The 17804-nt window shown below is 40.7% G+C and overlaps 1 protein-coding gene across 10 annotated transcripts in view; it reads right to left on the reverse strand.

Moving 5' to 3' along the window:
• Positions 1-17804, reverse strand: part of TMCC3 (transmembrane and coiled-coil domain family 3) — a 346055-nt gene that overhangs the window by 34141 nt on the left and 294110 nt on the right. The window contains exon 1 of one of the 10 annotated variants that reach the window (XM_077111623.1): positions 8256-9780. The exons of 7 other annotated variants lie outside the window; for them this stretch is intronic. The gene's annotated coding sequence lies outside the window, so the exon portion shown is untranslated. Of the gene's footprint in view, positions 1-1042; positions 8234-8255; positions 9781-17804 lie in introns of those variants that run through there. 2 more of the 10 variants (XM_077111619.1, XM_077111620.1) reach the window with 2 other exon arrangements.

Here is a 17804-nt window from a genome sequence, read left to right on the forward strand (position 1 = left end):
TTTAGGGAGTCTGCCGTTTCCAAGAGAGGAAGGACTCAGAGATGCCCACTCGTGAAGGGCTGTGGGATTTCACTCAGCCTGCTAAACCTGGATTAACACACAAAGTGAGAGCCAGCTCGGCCTGGCTAAACCCGGATTAACGCACAAAGTGAGAGCCAGCTCGGCCTGGCTAAACCCGGATTAGCGCACAAAATTAGAGTCCAGCTCGGCCTGACTAAACTCGGATTAACGCACAAAGTTAGAGTCCAGCTTGGCCTGGCTAAACCCAGATTAAAGCACAAAGTGTGAGTCCAGACTAGCCTGGCTAAACCTGGATTAAAGCACAACAGGAGAGTCCAGCCCGGACTGGCTAAACCCGGATTAAAGCACAAAGTCCAGTCTGGCCTGGCTAAACCTGGATTAAAGTACAACATGAGAGTCTAGCCTGGCCTGGCTAAACCCGGATTAAAGCACAAAATGAGAGTCCAGCCTGAAACTGGCTAAACTTGGATTAAAGCACAAAGTTAGAGTCCAGCTCGGCCTGACTAAACCCAGATTAAAGCACAAAGTGTGAGTCCAGACTAGCCTGGCTAAACCTGGATTAAAGCACAACATGAGAGTCTAGCCCGGCCTGGCTAAACCCGGATTAAAGCACAAAGTGAGAGTCCAGCCTGAAACTGGCTAAACTTGGATTAAAGCACAAAGTGAGAGTCCAGCCCGGACTGGCTAAACCCAGATTAAAGCACAAAGTGAGAGTCTAAACCTGGGATTACTTTCCAACCAACAATGAAGCTGGAAGGAGAATTTGTTCCAGCCAGTAGCCGGCACACTCTAACCCTGATATCTGTTCATTTCTTAAAGCACAGTGTTGGCTTACATTTTCGAAGGGCCAAACAATAAGAAGCCGGGCAATTCATTAGGAGCTTATCCAGTTTCAGCACCTAGAAACCCACTGAGAAATCAGGAGAAGTGCAAAGATAACCACTTAGAGCACAAAATTAATTTGTATTTCTCTAAAGCCTCTCCCGGGATATTACTTACCACAGAGGTTGACAACACATACCTACATATTGACCGAAACAGGAGAGGGGGACAAGACTCACCAGCAGCCACACAACGGGACAAGGACCTCGTGTTCCTGCACGGAAGGTACTGAGTGCACTGCCAGGAAGCCAGGCTGGGCGTTCTAGCAGCACCTACCATATGACTCACGCTGGACTTTGGAGGAACTGCTCACATCATCTCTTGGGCATTCCTGTTTGTCTCAGAGAAATCCCACGCCCTGTGCTGTAATCAGTACAATGGCCAGCAACAAGACGCTGTATCTGACTTCTCTGCCATACAAATGTGCTCTTTGTGCTGGCAGCAGAAAAGATACACGTTCGAGCTCTCTGTAGGGAGGGAGTCCGGTTATCACACAACCCTGCCCTGGCCACAGCCATTGCAAGAGCCAGGAGAGCAGTCCACGGTGTGGGGAACGGGAGGCTGGGGCAGCCGAGGGGGAAGGGAGAGTGCACAGAGCTGGTATAAAGCAGCGTAAGAGGGACTAGTGTGGCAGGTAATCAGTCTCAATGAGTCAGCCAGCAGCACATAAGGATTTGGAGGATACAGTGAGAGGCAAAGAAGGCAAGGGGAGAACGGGACAGCAGACAGGGCTCAGACCTTGAGGATCCAGTTAAATCACGCTAAAAAGGTATGTGGATTTCATCGGATAATCCATGTGGCAGTCACTAAGGAAAACAACCGTTATGTTGGGAGTCAGGATGATCAGATCCCTGTCCCTGTTTCAGGACAGTCCCAAGAGAGGAGGATGGAATATGCATTTTGACGAAGCAGACTGGAGCCTGCTGTGATAATCTAAGGCAAGAGGTGGTGAAGGTGGACATGGTGAGGTACTAGGAGCATCTGAGGCATGCTGGAGGAAAGAATCAAAGGGACTTCACACTCACTGGACATTAATCGTTAATGCAAACATCTCAAAATTAGATGCTATAGGTGGTACTGATTTAACTCTGTTGGGGAAGGGGGTGCGGGTTGAGGTGGGAGGAGAAGAGGGCAATGGGGTTTTGAAAAGAGAGAATTTTGTCTGTCTAATAAAGTCTAGTCAAAGTAACAGAACTCTCCTCTTTGTTAACACTACAGTATACTGCAATATTTAAGAAGAAGAGCGTCTACTGAAGTTAATATTCCATAGCCTCTATCCCTGGCACAGTTCAAGTCAAGGTCTTAAATAAATGTTAAATAATAAATTCTAGCAAACGGATCTTGCCTTAAAGCAAACGTTAAGTCAATAGCACACTTTGTATATAAGAAATATACACTTTTTGGGGCTACACTTGCTTTGCTTATTCTATTTATAATCTTTAAAACTACAATAAGATTTAAAAATCATGCTGACCACTAGGGCCTACATAATTCAATTCCACATAGCCAAAAGCATGTTCATTTTCCTTCTAGTTCTACCTTCAAATTTGGGCTCTAACTTGTCTTACCTATTCTTAGGGCTGGCTTCCTAGCTGGAAAATACCTTGGTCACTGGGTATTTTATTTCATCTCCACTTACTGGCTAAAACACATTCATGACCACCTAAAGGCCTCTCATTGCCTGATTCAGTTAATTTTTTAAATTAAACCTGGAGAATGGTTCACTTCAGTCCTACAAGTCTTCAAGACTTCTCTTTCTTGGCTTCTTCAATCTGTAGACACGCGTGGCTCAAGCACAAGCAGGCACTCTGAGAGTGTGCTGTGGTGTGTAAGGGCTAAGATGAGCACACACACTCCCCAAATGCCTAACCCCAAGCTGGGGTTCTTGCTGCTCCTAGAGTCTGGACTCTGGATGTCCCTCTTGGCCAACTTCTAAGATTCTAACTCCTCACGAACACAGAACTGAGATACTGCCCAACTGTTTCCTGCCCCAACTGTTCCTTGCCAGACTGGAACAGACTTTATGTTTCTGGTGTAAGATCCTCTCCTATCCCACTGCCAGCAAGGGATGAAATGAAGGCCGATGACAGCTGCACCTGCCTCTAGGTCGGCAACAGTCCCATGCCACCCGGCGCCATTTTGCACTAGGTATTCCCCAGACACAGGAGTTGAAGCTGCCCAACGGAGGCAATACTGACATGTGATTTTTCTGTTGTATCACATTGAAATATGCATTAACACACACCTGCACACCCATCGATACACACACAAGTGTGCAATATAACTCAAATGAGAGGTATTCTATAACATGAAGAGCATCTCACCACCACAATGCTTCACACCAAACTGCCCTAATTCAGTGATAGTTTAGCAAAACCTACAGCATGATTTTCTCACTAACGCATTACGCTCCAGGGATGCCTCTCTTTCTTCAGAGCCCAGTTCAGGTGCTGTGTCCTCAGGTAATCCAAAGCACTCTCTCCTCAAATTTTAGGTGAGCTATTTAGTCAACGGAGCCACTGTCTATGCTCTTCTCTCCCTGAACACCACAGATACGTTCCCCTGGCTGGGCCTCAGGATTTGTTTAATTAGACAAGGAAAGCGGGTAGCTAGAAGTCTGCCTGCTGAGCCTTAGTCAACTGGACCTTTTGAAAATAAAAGTAAACTGGGGACTCCAGGACGATGGCAGAATGGGACAGGCAGAGCTCACTCTTCCACTGTGGGACAACTTGAGAAGAGGGAAAGAACGATCAGGGCAGTGGTTCCAGGGCCCAGATGACCAGAGAGGGACTTCTGTGTAGGGAGGGCCTGGATGAAAAGGGGAGAAATGACAATTGAGAGGTTGGGTGTGTTTATTCAGTCCTGATCACACCTGGGGTGGGTTGCTATGTGCTGGGGGAGTGGAGCTCTCTCATCTCCCCAGCCAGCTGGGGAAATCATCCCTCCCTGTCTGGCAGCAGCAAGTTTCCACCTGGACAGCCAGAGGCGAGCACATAGAGATCCAGCTTGGGGTGCTCAGTGCATACCCTCCACTTCTGACAGAGGCCACTATAGGCACCTGGTCTGGGGAAGCACAGGGGACTCCCCTCTCAGGAGGTGGAGGAGGGGTTCAGAGCAGACCAATCTGGCAGCTGGTGGTGAGAGAAACACACTGGGTCCCACAGCCTCTATCCTTCTCCACAGAGGCCCAGAGTGCCTACAGCCTATGGGTGGAGAGGTGGGAAAGTGGGAGGGAGCTTGTAGTAGTTAGGGTTCTCTAGAGAAACAGAATCAACAGAGAACACTTGCAAATAAAAAATTTATAAAAGTGCCTCACATGACCGCAAAAACGCAGAGTCCAAAATCCTCAGGGCAAGCTGTGAAGCTGACGACTCCGATGGAGGGTCTGGATGAACTCCACAGGAGAGGCTCACCAGCCAAAGCAGGAATGAAACCTGTCTCCTCTGAATCCTCCTTAAAAGGCTTCCCGTGATTAGATTAAGCATCATCCATTGTAGAAGACACTCCCCTTTGGCTGATTACAAATGGAATCAGCTGTGGATGCAGCTGACGTGATCATGATAATTCTATGAAATGTCCTCATAGCAAAAGACAGGCCAGCACTTGCCCAACCAGATAAACAGGTTCCACAACTTGTTGACACATGTCCCTGACCATGACAGAGCTGAACTGCAGCGCCAGGAGCGCTGTGCCCACCCCAGAGGCCTGTGGGTGCATGGCAGCCTGGGTCTTGCAGGGTAGTGAAAAGCTGGGCACTCCCAGGTTGGTTGTGGGCTGGGGAAGCTGAAATTCTCAGCCCCACAGCCTGAGGTCATGCCACGCGGGAGCGTGGGAATCATTAGGGACATTGTGCCCTGGAGTTGGCAGCTTGCAGCATGCGTGAAGACCCACGGTACCCACTAAGCTGTTGGTTGGTCAGGTCTCTGCCCAGTGGGTAGCTGCAGCTGCTGAGAGGCAGGCTTGAGGGGGCAAATGGCCAAAGAGCACCCGCTGCTGGGAAGACAGGGAAAAGGCACCCTGGCAAACTGCTTTCCTGCCTTTGCCTTTAACAGACTTCCCATCAGAGCTGCACCTCACGTGTGAGGCCCCGGCTCTGGTTTGTGTCGGAATTTCTGACAAACCAAGTGCCAAGGGAGACCTTCAATGCAACTGCAAAATCTTACATGAGTGAAGGATATCAACTTTCAAAATAACTTTATCAAGATAATCAAATGCCTAGAAACCAACAAAAAAATCACAAAGCACTGAAGATGCAAAAATACACAGTCAAGCCGAATGACTGAATTAAAAAGCCAGAGGAGCCACAGAATTCAGAACAACTAATCAATTTGTTCATATAAATCTCCTAAATAACTTTAATGGGTTGGATAAAGACACTGTGAGGGTTACGTTTATGTGTCAACCTGGCCAGGTGAAGATGCCCAGTTGTCTGGTCAAGCAAGCACTGACCTAATCATTACCATGAGGACATTTCATGCACTTAAGCCATCAGTCAGTTGATTGCATTTATGGCTCACTATATCTATTATCAAGTAAGGGGAGTATCTTCCGCAATGAGAGAAGCCAGTCAGGTTTAATCGAGTCAGCTGAAGACTTTTAAGGGAGAGGTGACATGTTCAGTAGTCAGAAGAGAGCACTTTACTCTCTCCTTCATTCAGCCAGCCTCTCCCAGGGCATCATCAGAGACCTTCACTGTTGTTGCCAACTCACGGCCTGCCCTACAGAATTTGGACTCATACATCCCCACAGTTGCATGACATACTTTTATAAAATCTCATATGTACAGACAGATCCTGTTGGTTCTGTTTCCCTAGAGGACCCTGACTAACACAGACATAAAGGCTACCAAGAAGACACTAGAAAAACATAAAGAAGAATTCGAAAGAACAGAAAACAACAGATCTTACAGAAATGAAACATACTGTAGATCAAATTAAAAATATACTAGAGATACACAACAGCAGATCTGAAGAGGCAGAGGAAACAATAAGCAAACTAGAGGACAGGGAACTGAGTGTGAATGCATAAAAGAACAAATGGCAAAAAAGATGAAAAAATTTGAATTGGATCTCAGGGAAATGATGGACAATGTGAAGTACATGAATATAAGAACCACTGGTATTGTAGAAGAAGAAAAGAGTAAAGGGTTAGGATGATTACTTGAGGAGAAAACTTCCCAATCCTTATAAAAGACAAAAATATGCATATCAAAGAATCCCAGTGAATGCCAGACAGAATAAATACAAATAGGCCTACTCTAAGACATCTACTAATCAGTCTGTCAAACGTTGAAAAGAAGCAAAAAGTCCTGAAAGCACCAAGAAGAAAAGCAACTCACCACATACAAGGGAAACCACGTACAACTGAGTTGGACTATTCAATGGACACCATGGAGGCAAGAAGGCAGTGGTATGATATATTTAAGATCCTGAAAGGGAAAGACTCCTAGCTAAGAATTCTTTATGTAGCCAAACTGTCCTTCAAAAGTGAGGGAGAAATTAAAATCTTCAGACAGACAAAGGCTGAGAGAATTTGTCAATGAGACCGACCCTACGAGAAATAGGGTCGTTCTGAAGGGAGTTCTGCCAGCTGAAAAAAAAAAAAAAAGATAGGAGAGTAAGATATGGAGGAGGGCACAGAATTGAAAAGTCCCATTAAGGGCAACTTAAAGGATAAAAAGAGAGGGGGAAAAACAGATCTGACAGAAAAAACAAACAAACAAACAAACAAAAAACAAAGGATAAGGTAGATGAATCAAGAACTGCCTTTACATAACAACTTTGAATGTTAATAGATTAAATCCCCCAATTAAAAGATAGATTGGCAGAATGGATTAAAAAGCATGAACTATCTATATGCTATTTACAAGACACTCATCTTAGACCCAAGGGTACAAAAAAGGTTGTGAGTGAAAGGATGGAAAAAGATATTTAATGCAAGTTGTAATCATAGAAAGCAAGAGTAGGGTTATAATTGGTATCAGACAAAATAGACTTTAAATGCAAAGATATCATAAGAGACAAAAAAGGACACCATATATATTAATAAAAGGGGCAGTTCACCAAGAAGAAATAATCATAAATGTTTATGCACCCAATCAAGGGGCTGCAAAGTACCTGAGGAAAACACTGGCAAAACTGAAGGCAGCAAGTGACAGTTCTACAATAACAGGGGGAGACTTCAATACTCCACTCTCTTCTATAAACAGAAAAATCAGGAGGATCAATAAGGAAACAAAGAACGTAAATAATGTGATAAATAAATTAGACCTAACAAACATATAGACTGTTGTACCCTAAAACCCCAGGACATACATTTTTCTCAAGTGCTCACAGTACATTCTCCAGGAGAGATCATGTGGGGCACAAAACAGGTCTTAATAATTTTAAAAAGACTGAAATTATTAAAAGCACTTTCTCTGACCATAATGGAATGAAGTTGGAAATCGATAACCACCAAAGAACTGGAACTTTCACAAATACACTGAGGTTAAACAATATGCTCATATACAGTGGGTCAAAGAAGAAATTGCATGAAAATTCAGTAAATATCTGGAGACAAATGAAAATGAGAATACAACATATCAAAATCTATGGGATGCAGTGAAGGTGGTGCTGAGAGGGAAATTCACAGCTCTACATACCTACGTTAAAAGGAAAGAGTGAGCTAAAATCAAAGACCTACCTAAACAACTGAAAAAACTAGAGGAGAGGAGCAAACCAACCCGAAAGCAAGTAAAATAAAAGAATTAACAAAGATTAAGACAGAAATAAATGAACTAGAGGACAACAACCACAAAAAACAACAGAGAAGCAATATAAGCAAAAGTTGGCTTTTTTAGAAGATTTGCTAGATTGACAAAGTAAAAAAGAGAGAATATGGAAGTAAACAAAATCAGAAACGAGGGTGATTCATTACTATTGATCCTGAAGAAGTGAAAAAAAAATTAGGAGGATACTATGAACAACTGCATGCCAACAAACTAGACAACATAGAGGAATGGACAATTTCCTAGAAACACATGAACATCCCATATTGTCTTGAGAAGAAACAGAAGGTCCCCACAAACCAATCACAAATAAAGACATTCAATCACTTATCAAAAACATTCTTACAAAGAAAAAGACCAGGATCAGACGGCTTCATAGGAGAATTTTACCAAATATTCCAAAAAGGGCTAATACCATTCCTGCTCAAATTTTCCCAAAAAATGGAAGAAAAAGGAATACTACTGTGCTGGTTTGAAGGGATGCATGACCCCTAGAAAAGCCATGTTTTAATCTAAATCCCAATTCACAAAGGCAGAATAATCCCTATTCAATACTGTATGTTTAAAACTGTAATCAGATCACCTCCCTGGAGATGTGATGCAATCAAGAATGGTTGTTAAGCTGGATTAGGTGACGACATGTCTCCACCCATTTGGGTGGGTCTTGATAAGTTCCTGGAGTTCCTATAAAAGAGGAAACATTTTGGAGAATGAGAGATTCATAGAGAGCAGAGCAGAACGACACAGCCACGAGGAGCAGAGTCCACCAGTCAGCAACTTTTGGATGAAGAAAAAAGCCTCCTGGGGAGCTTCATGAAACAGGAAGCCAGGAAAAGAAGCTGGCAGATGACCCCGTGCTCGCCATATGCCCTTCCAGATGAGAGAGGAACCCTGACCATGTTCACCATGTGCCTTTCCAGATAAGAAACTCTGACTGTGTTCACCATGTGCCCTTCCACTTGAGAGAGAAACCCTGAACTTCATCGGCCTTCCTGAACCAAAGTATCTTTCCCTGGATGCCTCAGATTGGATATTTCTATAGACTTGTTTTAATTGGGACATTTTCTCGGCCTCAGAACTGAAAACTAGTAGCTCATTAAATTCCCCTTTTTAAAAGCCGTTCTGTTTCTGGTATATTACATTCTGGCAGCTAGCAAACTAGAACAACTACCTTACTCATTTTATAACTCTAACATCACTCTAATACCAAAACCTGATAAAGATACTACAAAAAGGAAAATTACAGACCAATCTCCCTAATGAACATAGATGCAAAAATTCTCACAAAATACTTGCAAATTGAATCCAATGGTACATTAAAAGACTATACACCATGACTAAGTGGGATTTATTCCAGGCATGCAAGGGTGGTTCAAGATGAGAAAAATTAATGTAATACAACACATTAGCAAATCAAAAGAGAAAAGACACATGATCATCTCGATTGACACTGAAAAGACATTTCACAAAATTTCGCATCCTTTTCTGATTAAAACACTGCAAAAGGTAGGAATCAAAGGAAACTTCCTCAATGTGATCAAGGGCATATACCAAAAGCCCAAAACCAGCACTGTACTGACTGGTGAGAGACTGAAATCCTTCCCCCTAAGATCAGGAATGAGACAAGGATGTCCACTGCCACCACCATTTTTCAACATTGTGCAAGAAGTTGTATCTAGAGTAATTAGGCAAGAGAAAGAAATAAAAGTCATCCAAAGTGCAAAGGAAAAATGTAAACCTCTCATTGTTTGCAGATGACATAATTCTATATTTGGAAAATCCTGAGAAATCTAGAACAAAGCTATGTGAGCTAATAAATTCAGCAAAGTAGTGGGATACAAGATTAATGTGCAAAAATCAGTAATATTTCTATACACAAGTAATGACTTAACTGAGGAGGCAATTAAGAAAAAAATATATTCATGATAGCAGCTAAAAAAACATCAAGTATCTAGGAATAAACTTAAGCATATAAAAGACCTGTACAAAGAAAACTACAAACACTGCTAAAAGAAATTTACAAAGACCTAAACAGATGGAAAGACATTTTATTCATGGAAGGCTAAATGCAGTTAAGAAGTCCAGTTCTACCCAAATTGATCTACAGATGCAATTAATAAAAATTCCAACAATCTAATCGCAAAGTTGGAAAAGCTAATCATCAAACTTATTTGGAGGGAAAAGGGGCCTCAAATAGTCAAAACATCTTTAGAAGAAAAATGAAGTGAGAAGACTTACACTTCTTAACTTTAAAGTTTACTATAAAGTCATAGTGGTCAAGACAGCACAGTATTGGCACAAAGACAGACATACTGGTAAATGGATTTGAATTGATAATTCAAAAATAGACCCTCAGATCTATGGTCAATTGTTTTCTGACAAGGCCCAAAAATCCACTGAACAGGGACAGAATGAACTCTTTAATAAATGAGGCTGGGAGGACTAGATATCCATACCCAAAGGAATGAAGAGGACACATATCTCATACCCTATATAAAACCCAACTCAAAATGGATCAAAGACCTAAATATAGGAGCCAGTACCATAAAACTCCTAGAAGAAAATATAGGGACTCATGGTCAAGACCTAATGATAGGAAGTAGCTTCTTAGACCCTACACCCAAAGCACAAGAAATGAAAGAAAAAGAATCAGATAAACGGGGAACTCCTCATGATTGAACACTTCTGTGCTTCAAAGGGCTTTGTCAAAAAAGGTGAAGGGGCAGCCAACTCAATAGGAGAGAATATTTGGAAACCATATGTCTGACATGGGTTGAATATGCAGAATATATAAAGAAATCCTACAACTCAACAACAAAAGCATACACAACCCAATTATAAAATGGGCAATCCATAACTGGTATATTCTGTGATTCTAGCCCCCAGACTACACGCTCTGGTCTAGCTCTGGGCAGTTGGAGCTGACAAAATGAAAAAAAAAAAAAAAAAAAAACAGGGCAACAGATATGAACAGACATTTTTCCAAAGAGGAAATACAAGTGGCTAAAAAGCACATGCAAAGATGTTCCTCTTCATTAGCTATTAGGGAAACACAAATCAAAACCACAGTGAGATATCATCTTACACCTATAAGAGTGGCTGCTATTAAACAAACAGGAGTCTACAAATGTAGGAGAGATTGTGGAGAAATAGGGACATTTGTTCACTACTGGTAGGAATGTAAAATGGTACAGCCACTTGTGGAAGACAGCTTGGCAGTTCCTCAGAAAACTAAATACTGGATTGCCTATGACCCAGCAATTCTAGTGCTTGGTATATAACCAGAAGATCTGAAAGCAGGGACACAAACAGACGTCTGCACACCAATGTTCAAAGGAGCATTATTCACAACTGCAAAAAGATAGAAACAATCTAAGTGTCCATCAACAGGTGAGTGGATAAACAAAATATGGTATACACATATGACAGAATATTATGCAGCAGGAAAACGGAATGAGGTCCTGAAGCCTAAGGCAATATGAATGACCCTTGAGGACATAATGCTGAGCGAAGTAAGCCAGACATAAAATGACAGATACGAATCCCCTAGAAAATGTAAACTCAGAGTCCTAGAATGTAAAATACAGGGGACCAAGAGATGGACAGAAGTCAGAGAAGGGGGAATGTTTACCTAACATGTACAGAATTGTTAATGAGGTTGAACTTAAATGTTTGGGAATGGATGGAGGTGATGATAGTTCACTATTGGGATTATAGTTAATAGCGCAGTATTGTAAGTGAATTTGATTGACAGAGGTTGTTTAAAGACATGTGATCTCACTAATTAACACTACAAATATAAATAAGTTTTTGCATGAACTACTACAAATGTATGACCCTTGTTCAAGGAGTTAATAATAGAGTGGTATATGTGGAAAAATTACCTACTGCATGCTACAGATTCTACTGAACAGAAATACCTTAATATTCTTTCATCAACATTAACATGTTTTCCACACCGATACTAACCATAAATAATTGGGGGCGATAAAGGATATGGAGTGATTGGGTTTTATTTTGTGTGTGTGTCTGTTATTCTTCTCTTTGGAACAATGAAAATTGTTTAAAACTGAGAGTGATGATGACGATTTACTTGAATCTGCAGATTCAAATAAATAAACAGAAAGATACAAGTGCTGGAGAAGATGAGGAGAGAGAGGTATGCCTTTTCAGTGCAACTAGGGAAGTGGGATGGTGCAGCCCCTCTGGAGGGCAGTATGGTGGCTCAGGAGGTTAAGTATAGAGTAGCCATATGATTGCCATTCCCGTTATTAGGAACAAACTCAGAAGACCTGAACGCAGGGTTGCGAACAGACATTTGCACACTAATGTTTATGGCGGCATGAATCATAATTGCCAATGGAAGGAGGTGACCTAACAGTCCATTGGCTGATAAGCCGAAGGGTAAACTGTGGTGTATACATACTATGGAATACTCTGTGGCTACAGAAAGGAATGAAGCTGTGAGGTATGCGATGAGGTGAAGGAACCTTGAGGATATTATGTGGAACAAAATAAGCCAGAAAACAAGACTATACACCTACCATCTGGTCTCATTTAGAAAATCCTTATTAAAAAAATTAGTGTCTAGATTGTAAGCTCCTACAGCAGACACATTTATTTCTGAGTTTCAAGTGTTGTTTCTAGATTCTGAGCTGCTGTGCTCTTTGTGTATAACCTCGTAGTTCCCTGGAATTTTGGTTTCTGTGTGATACCTGGGACTCAGAGTTAGAGTTCTACAGCTCTGCAAGTCAGTATTACTCCAAACACTAAGGATTAAAGAAGCTGAAAAAAAGATCACACTCCAATCAGAGATATGAATGAAGCTGATCTGATTAGGACTAAGGTGAATCAGAATATACGGTGAAGAATGTTATACTGGTTTTTTTGTGTGTGTATGTGTGTTTAAAAAAATTTTTTTATTTATTAAAAAATTAACAACAAACAAACAAAAACATCAACACATCATTCTATTCTACATATACAATCAGCAATTCTCAATATCATCACATAGTTGCATTCTCATCATTTCTTAGAACATTTGCATCTCTTTAGAAAAAGAAATAAAAAGACAACAAAAAAACAAAACAATAACAGGAAAAAAAAAGATTATACATACTATACCCCTTACCACTCGCTTTCATTCATCACTAGCATTTCAAACTAAATTTATTTCAACATTTGTTTCCCCTATTATTTATTTTTATTCCATATGTTCTACTCATCTGTTCACATGGTAGATAAAAGGAGCATCAGACACAATTTCACAATCACATTGTGAAAGCTATATCATTGTTCAATCATCATCAAGAAACATGGCTACTGGAACACAGCTCTACCTTTTCAGGCAGTTCCCTCCAGCTTCTCTACTACATCTTGAACAACAAGGTGATATCTACTTAATGCATAAGAATAACCTCCAGGATAACTTCTCGATTCTGTTTGGAATCTCTCAGTCACTGACACTTTATCTCATTTCACTCTTCCCCCCTTTGGTCGATAAGGTTCTCTCAATCCCTTGATGTTAATTCTCAGTTCATTCCAGGATCTCTGTCCCACGTTGTCAGGAAGGTCCACACCCCTGGGAGTCATGTCCCACGCAGAGAGGGGGAGGGTGGTGAGACTGCTCGTTCTGTTGGCTGGAGAGAGAAGCCACATCTGAGCAACAAAAGAGGCTCTCTTGGGGGTGACTCTTAGGCCTAGATTTTAAGTAGACTTGACCTATCCTTTGTGGGGTTAAGTTTCATATGAACAAACCCCAAGACCGGGGGCTTAGCCTATAGCTTTGGTTGTCCACACTGCTTGTGAGAATATCATGAATTCAACTTGGGGAAGCTGAATTTCTCCCCGTTCTCACCATTCCCCGAAGGGGGCTTTGCATATATTTTTCCACTCACTGATCGAATCACTCTGGAATTCATTGGGGCATCACTCTGGACAAACCAACAAAATCTCATGTCCTACCTGAGATTCCAAGTACTTATGGCATTCCATAAAACTAGCTACGTAAGTTATATTAGGAAAGACACTAGTCAAAATATAAATTTTGTAACAAATAAATATTTTTTGCTTTAGTCTCACACATAAGGTGACATTTTAAAATATTAATTACCATCTATTTTCAGCACCCTGCAATAATGACATTACTTTGTTCTTCCTCATGCAAAAACATTTAAAAAATTTGTACACTGTACATTTCACTATTATTGTACATTCTAGGCATTCCTAGATTATACCATCTAAATCTTTAACATCTATCTTTCTTTCTGATTTCATTTATATCCCCAGCCCTCCTCCCTCTATCATTCTCACATGCAGCTTCATTCAGTGTTTTAACATAATTATATTACAGTTAGGTAGTATTGTGCTGTCCATGTCTGAGTTTTTGTATTCAGTCCTGTTGCACAGTCTGTATCCCTTCAGTTCCAACAACCCAATATCTTACCCTATTTCTATCTCCTGATGGTCTCTGTTATCAATGAAATATTCCAAGTTTATTTATTAATGTCAGTTCATATTAGTGAGACCATACAGTATTTGTCCTTTTGTTATTGGCTAGTCTCACTCAGCATAATGTTCTCAAAGTCCATCCATGTTGTTACATACTTCATAAGTTTATCCTGTCTTAAAGCTGCATAATATTCCATCATATGTATATACCACAGTTTGTTTAGCCACTCATCTGTTGATGGACATTTTGGCTGTTTCCATCTCTTTGCAATTGTAAATAATGTTGCTATAAACTTTGGTGTGCAAATGTCTGTTTGTGTCTTTGCCCTTAAGTCCTCTGAGTAGATACCTAGCAATGGTATTGCTGGGTCATATGGAAATTCTATATTCAGCTTTTGGAGGAACCACCAAACTGCCTTCCACAGCAGTTGCACCATTTGACATTCCCACCAACAGTGGATAAGTGTGCCTCTTTCTCCACATCCTCTCCAGCACTTGTCATTTTCTCTTTTGTTGATAATGGCCATTCTGGTGGGTATGAGATGATATCTCATTGTGGTTTTGATTTGCATTTCTCTAATGGCCAGGGACGTTGAGCATCTCTTTATGTGCCTTTTGGCCATTTGTATTTCCTCTTCTGAGAAGTGTCTATTCAAGTCTTTTTCCCATTTTGTAATTGGACTGGCTGTCTTTTTGCTATTCAGTTGAACAATCTCTTTATAAATTCTGGATACTAGACCTTTATCTGATATGTCGTTTCCAAATATTGTCTCCCATTGTGTAGGCTGTCTTTTTCCTCTCTTGATGAAGTTCTCTGATGCACAAAAGTGTTTAATTTTGAGGAGTTCCCATTTCTTTCTTTCTTTCTTCACTGCTCTTGCTTTAGATGTAAGGTCCATAAAACTGCCTCCTGGGGCGGGCCGCGGTGGCTCAGCGGGCAAGAGTGCTTGCCTGCTATGCCGGAGGACCCCGGTTCGATTCCCGGCCCCAGCCCATGTAAGAAACAAACAAATAAACAAAATATAATAAAACAAGAAAATGTTTAAAGATGTTTCCCTTTCTTCCTCCCTTCCTTCCTTCCTTCTCTCTGTCTTTCCTTCCCTTCCTCCCTCTCTCTTTAAAAAAAAAAAAAAAAAAAAAAAACTGCCTCCAATTATAAGATTCATAAGATATTTCCCTAAATTTTTCTCTGTTTTATGGTCTTCGACCTGATGTTTAGATCTTTGATCCATTTTGAGTTAACTTTTGTATAGGGTGTAAGATATGGGTCTTCTTTCATTCTTTTGCATATGGATATCCAGTTCTCTAGGCACCATTTATTGAAGAAACTGTTCTGTCCCAGGTGACTTGGCTTGACTGCCTTATCAAAGATCAAATGTCCATAGATGACAGGGTCTATATCTGAACACTCTATTCTATTCCATTGGTCAATATATCTAGCTTTATGCCAGTACCATGCTGTTTTGACCACTGTGGCTTCATAATAAGCCTTAAAGTCAGGCAGCGTGAGACCTCCAGCTTCGTTTTTTTTCCTCAAGATACTTTTAGCAATTCGGGGCACCCTGCCCTTCCAGATAAATTTGCTTATTGGTTTCTCTATTTCTGAAAAGTAACTTGTTGGGATTTTGATTGGTATTGTGTTAGATTTGTAAATCAATTTAGGTAGAATTGACATCTTGACTATATTTAGTCTTCCAATCCATGAACATGGTATGCCCTTCCATCTATTTAGGTCTTCTGTGATTTCTTTTAACAGTTTCTTGTCATTTTCTTTATATAGGTCTTTTGTCTCTTTAGTTAAATTTATTCCTAAGTATTTTATTCTTTTAGTTGTAATTGTAAAAGGAACTCATTTCTTGATTTTCCCCTCAGCTTGTTCATTACCAGTGTATAGAAACACTACAGATTTTTGAATGTTGATCTTGTAACCTGCCACTTTGCTGTACTCGTTTATTAGCTCTAGTAGTTTTGCTGTGGATTTTTCAGGGTTTTCGATGTATAGTATCATATCATCTGCAAACAATGATACTTTTACTTCTTCCTTTCCAATTTTGATGCCTTGTATTTCTTTTTCTTGTCTAATTGCTCTGGCTAGAACTTCCAACACAATGATGAATAACAGTGGTGACAGTGGACATCCTTGTCTTGTTTCTGATCTTAGAGGGAAAGTTTTTCCCCATTGAGGATGATATTAGCTGTGGGTTTTTCATATATTCCCTTTATCATTTTAAGGGAAGCTCCCTTGTATTCCTATCCTTTGAAGTGTTTTCAACAGGAAAGGATGTTGAATCTTGTCAAATGCCTTCTCTGCATCAATTGAGATGATCATGTGATTTTTCTGCTTTGACTTGTTGATAGGGTGTATTACATTAATTGATTTTCTTATGTTGAACCATCCTTGCATACCTGGGATGAATCCTACTTGGTCATGATGTATAATTCTATTAATGTGTTGCTGGATTCGATTTGCTAGAATTTTGTTGAGGATTTTTGCATCTATATTCATTAGAGAGATTGGTCTGTAGTTTTCTCTTTTTGTAAAATCTTTGCCTGGTTTTGGTATGAGGGTGATGTTGGCTTCATAGAATAAATTAGGTAGCTTTCCCTCCACTTCAATTTTTTTGAAGAGTTTAAGCAGGACTGGTACTAATTCTTTCTGGAATGTTTGGTAGAATTCACATGTGAAGCCATCTGGTCCTGGACTTTTCTTTTTGGGAAGCTTTTGAATGACTGATTCAATTTCTTTACTTGTGATTGGTTTGTTGAGGTCATCTATTTCTTCTTGAGTCAAAGTTGGTTTTCATGCATTTCTAAGAAGTTGTCCATTTCATCTACATTGTTGCGTTTATTAGCATAAAGGTGTTCATAGTATCCTGTTATTACCTCCTTCATTTCTGTGGGGTCAGTGGTTATGTCTTCTCTTCCATTTCTGATCTTATTTATTTGCATCCTCTCTCTTTTTTTTGCCAATCTTGCTAAGGGCCTGTTCTAGTTTGCTAGCTGCTGGAATGCAACACACCAGAAACAGATTGGCTTTTAATAAAAGGGGATTTATTTTGTTAGTTCTTCAGAGGAAAGGCAGCTAACTTTCCACTGAGCTTCTTTCTTACGTGGGAAGGCATAGGATGGTCTCTACTGGCCGTCTCTCCAGGCCCCTGGATTCCAACAACTTTCCCCGGGGTGACTCTTTCTGCATCTCCAAAGGCCTGGGCTGAGCTGTGAGTGCTAAGATGAGGAATGCCGAGCTGCTTAGGCTGTGCTATATTGCGATCTCTCATTTAACCACCAGCCAACTAAGTCAAACGTCCTTCATTGCAGCAGGCATGCCTCCTAGCTGACTGCAGATGTAAATCAGCAACAGATGAGGTTCACGTACCATTGGCTCATGTCCGCAGCAACAAAACTAGGTATGCTCACCTGGCCAAGTTGACAACTGACTCTAACTACCACAGGGCCCATCAATCTTATTGATTTTCTCATAGAACCAACTTCTGGTTTTATTGATTTTCTCAATTATTTTCATGTTCTCAATTTCATTAATTTCTGCTCTTATCTATGTTATTTCTTTCCTTTTGCTTGCTTTGGGGTTCGTTTGCTGTTCTTTCTCTAGTTCTTCCAAATGGACAGTTAATTCCTGAATTTTTGCCCTTTCTTCTTTTTTGATATAGGCATTTAGGGCAAT

The sequence above is a fragment of the Tamandua tetradactyla genome, chromosome 7 (genome assembly GCF_023851605.1).
Source record: "Tamandua tetradactyla isolate mTamTet1 chromosome 7, mTamTet1.pri, whole genome shotgun sequence".
NCBI classification, from domain to species: domain Eukaryota; kingdom Metazoa; phylum Chordata; class Mammalia; order Pilosa; family Myrmecophagidae; genus Tamandua; species Tamandua tetradactyla.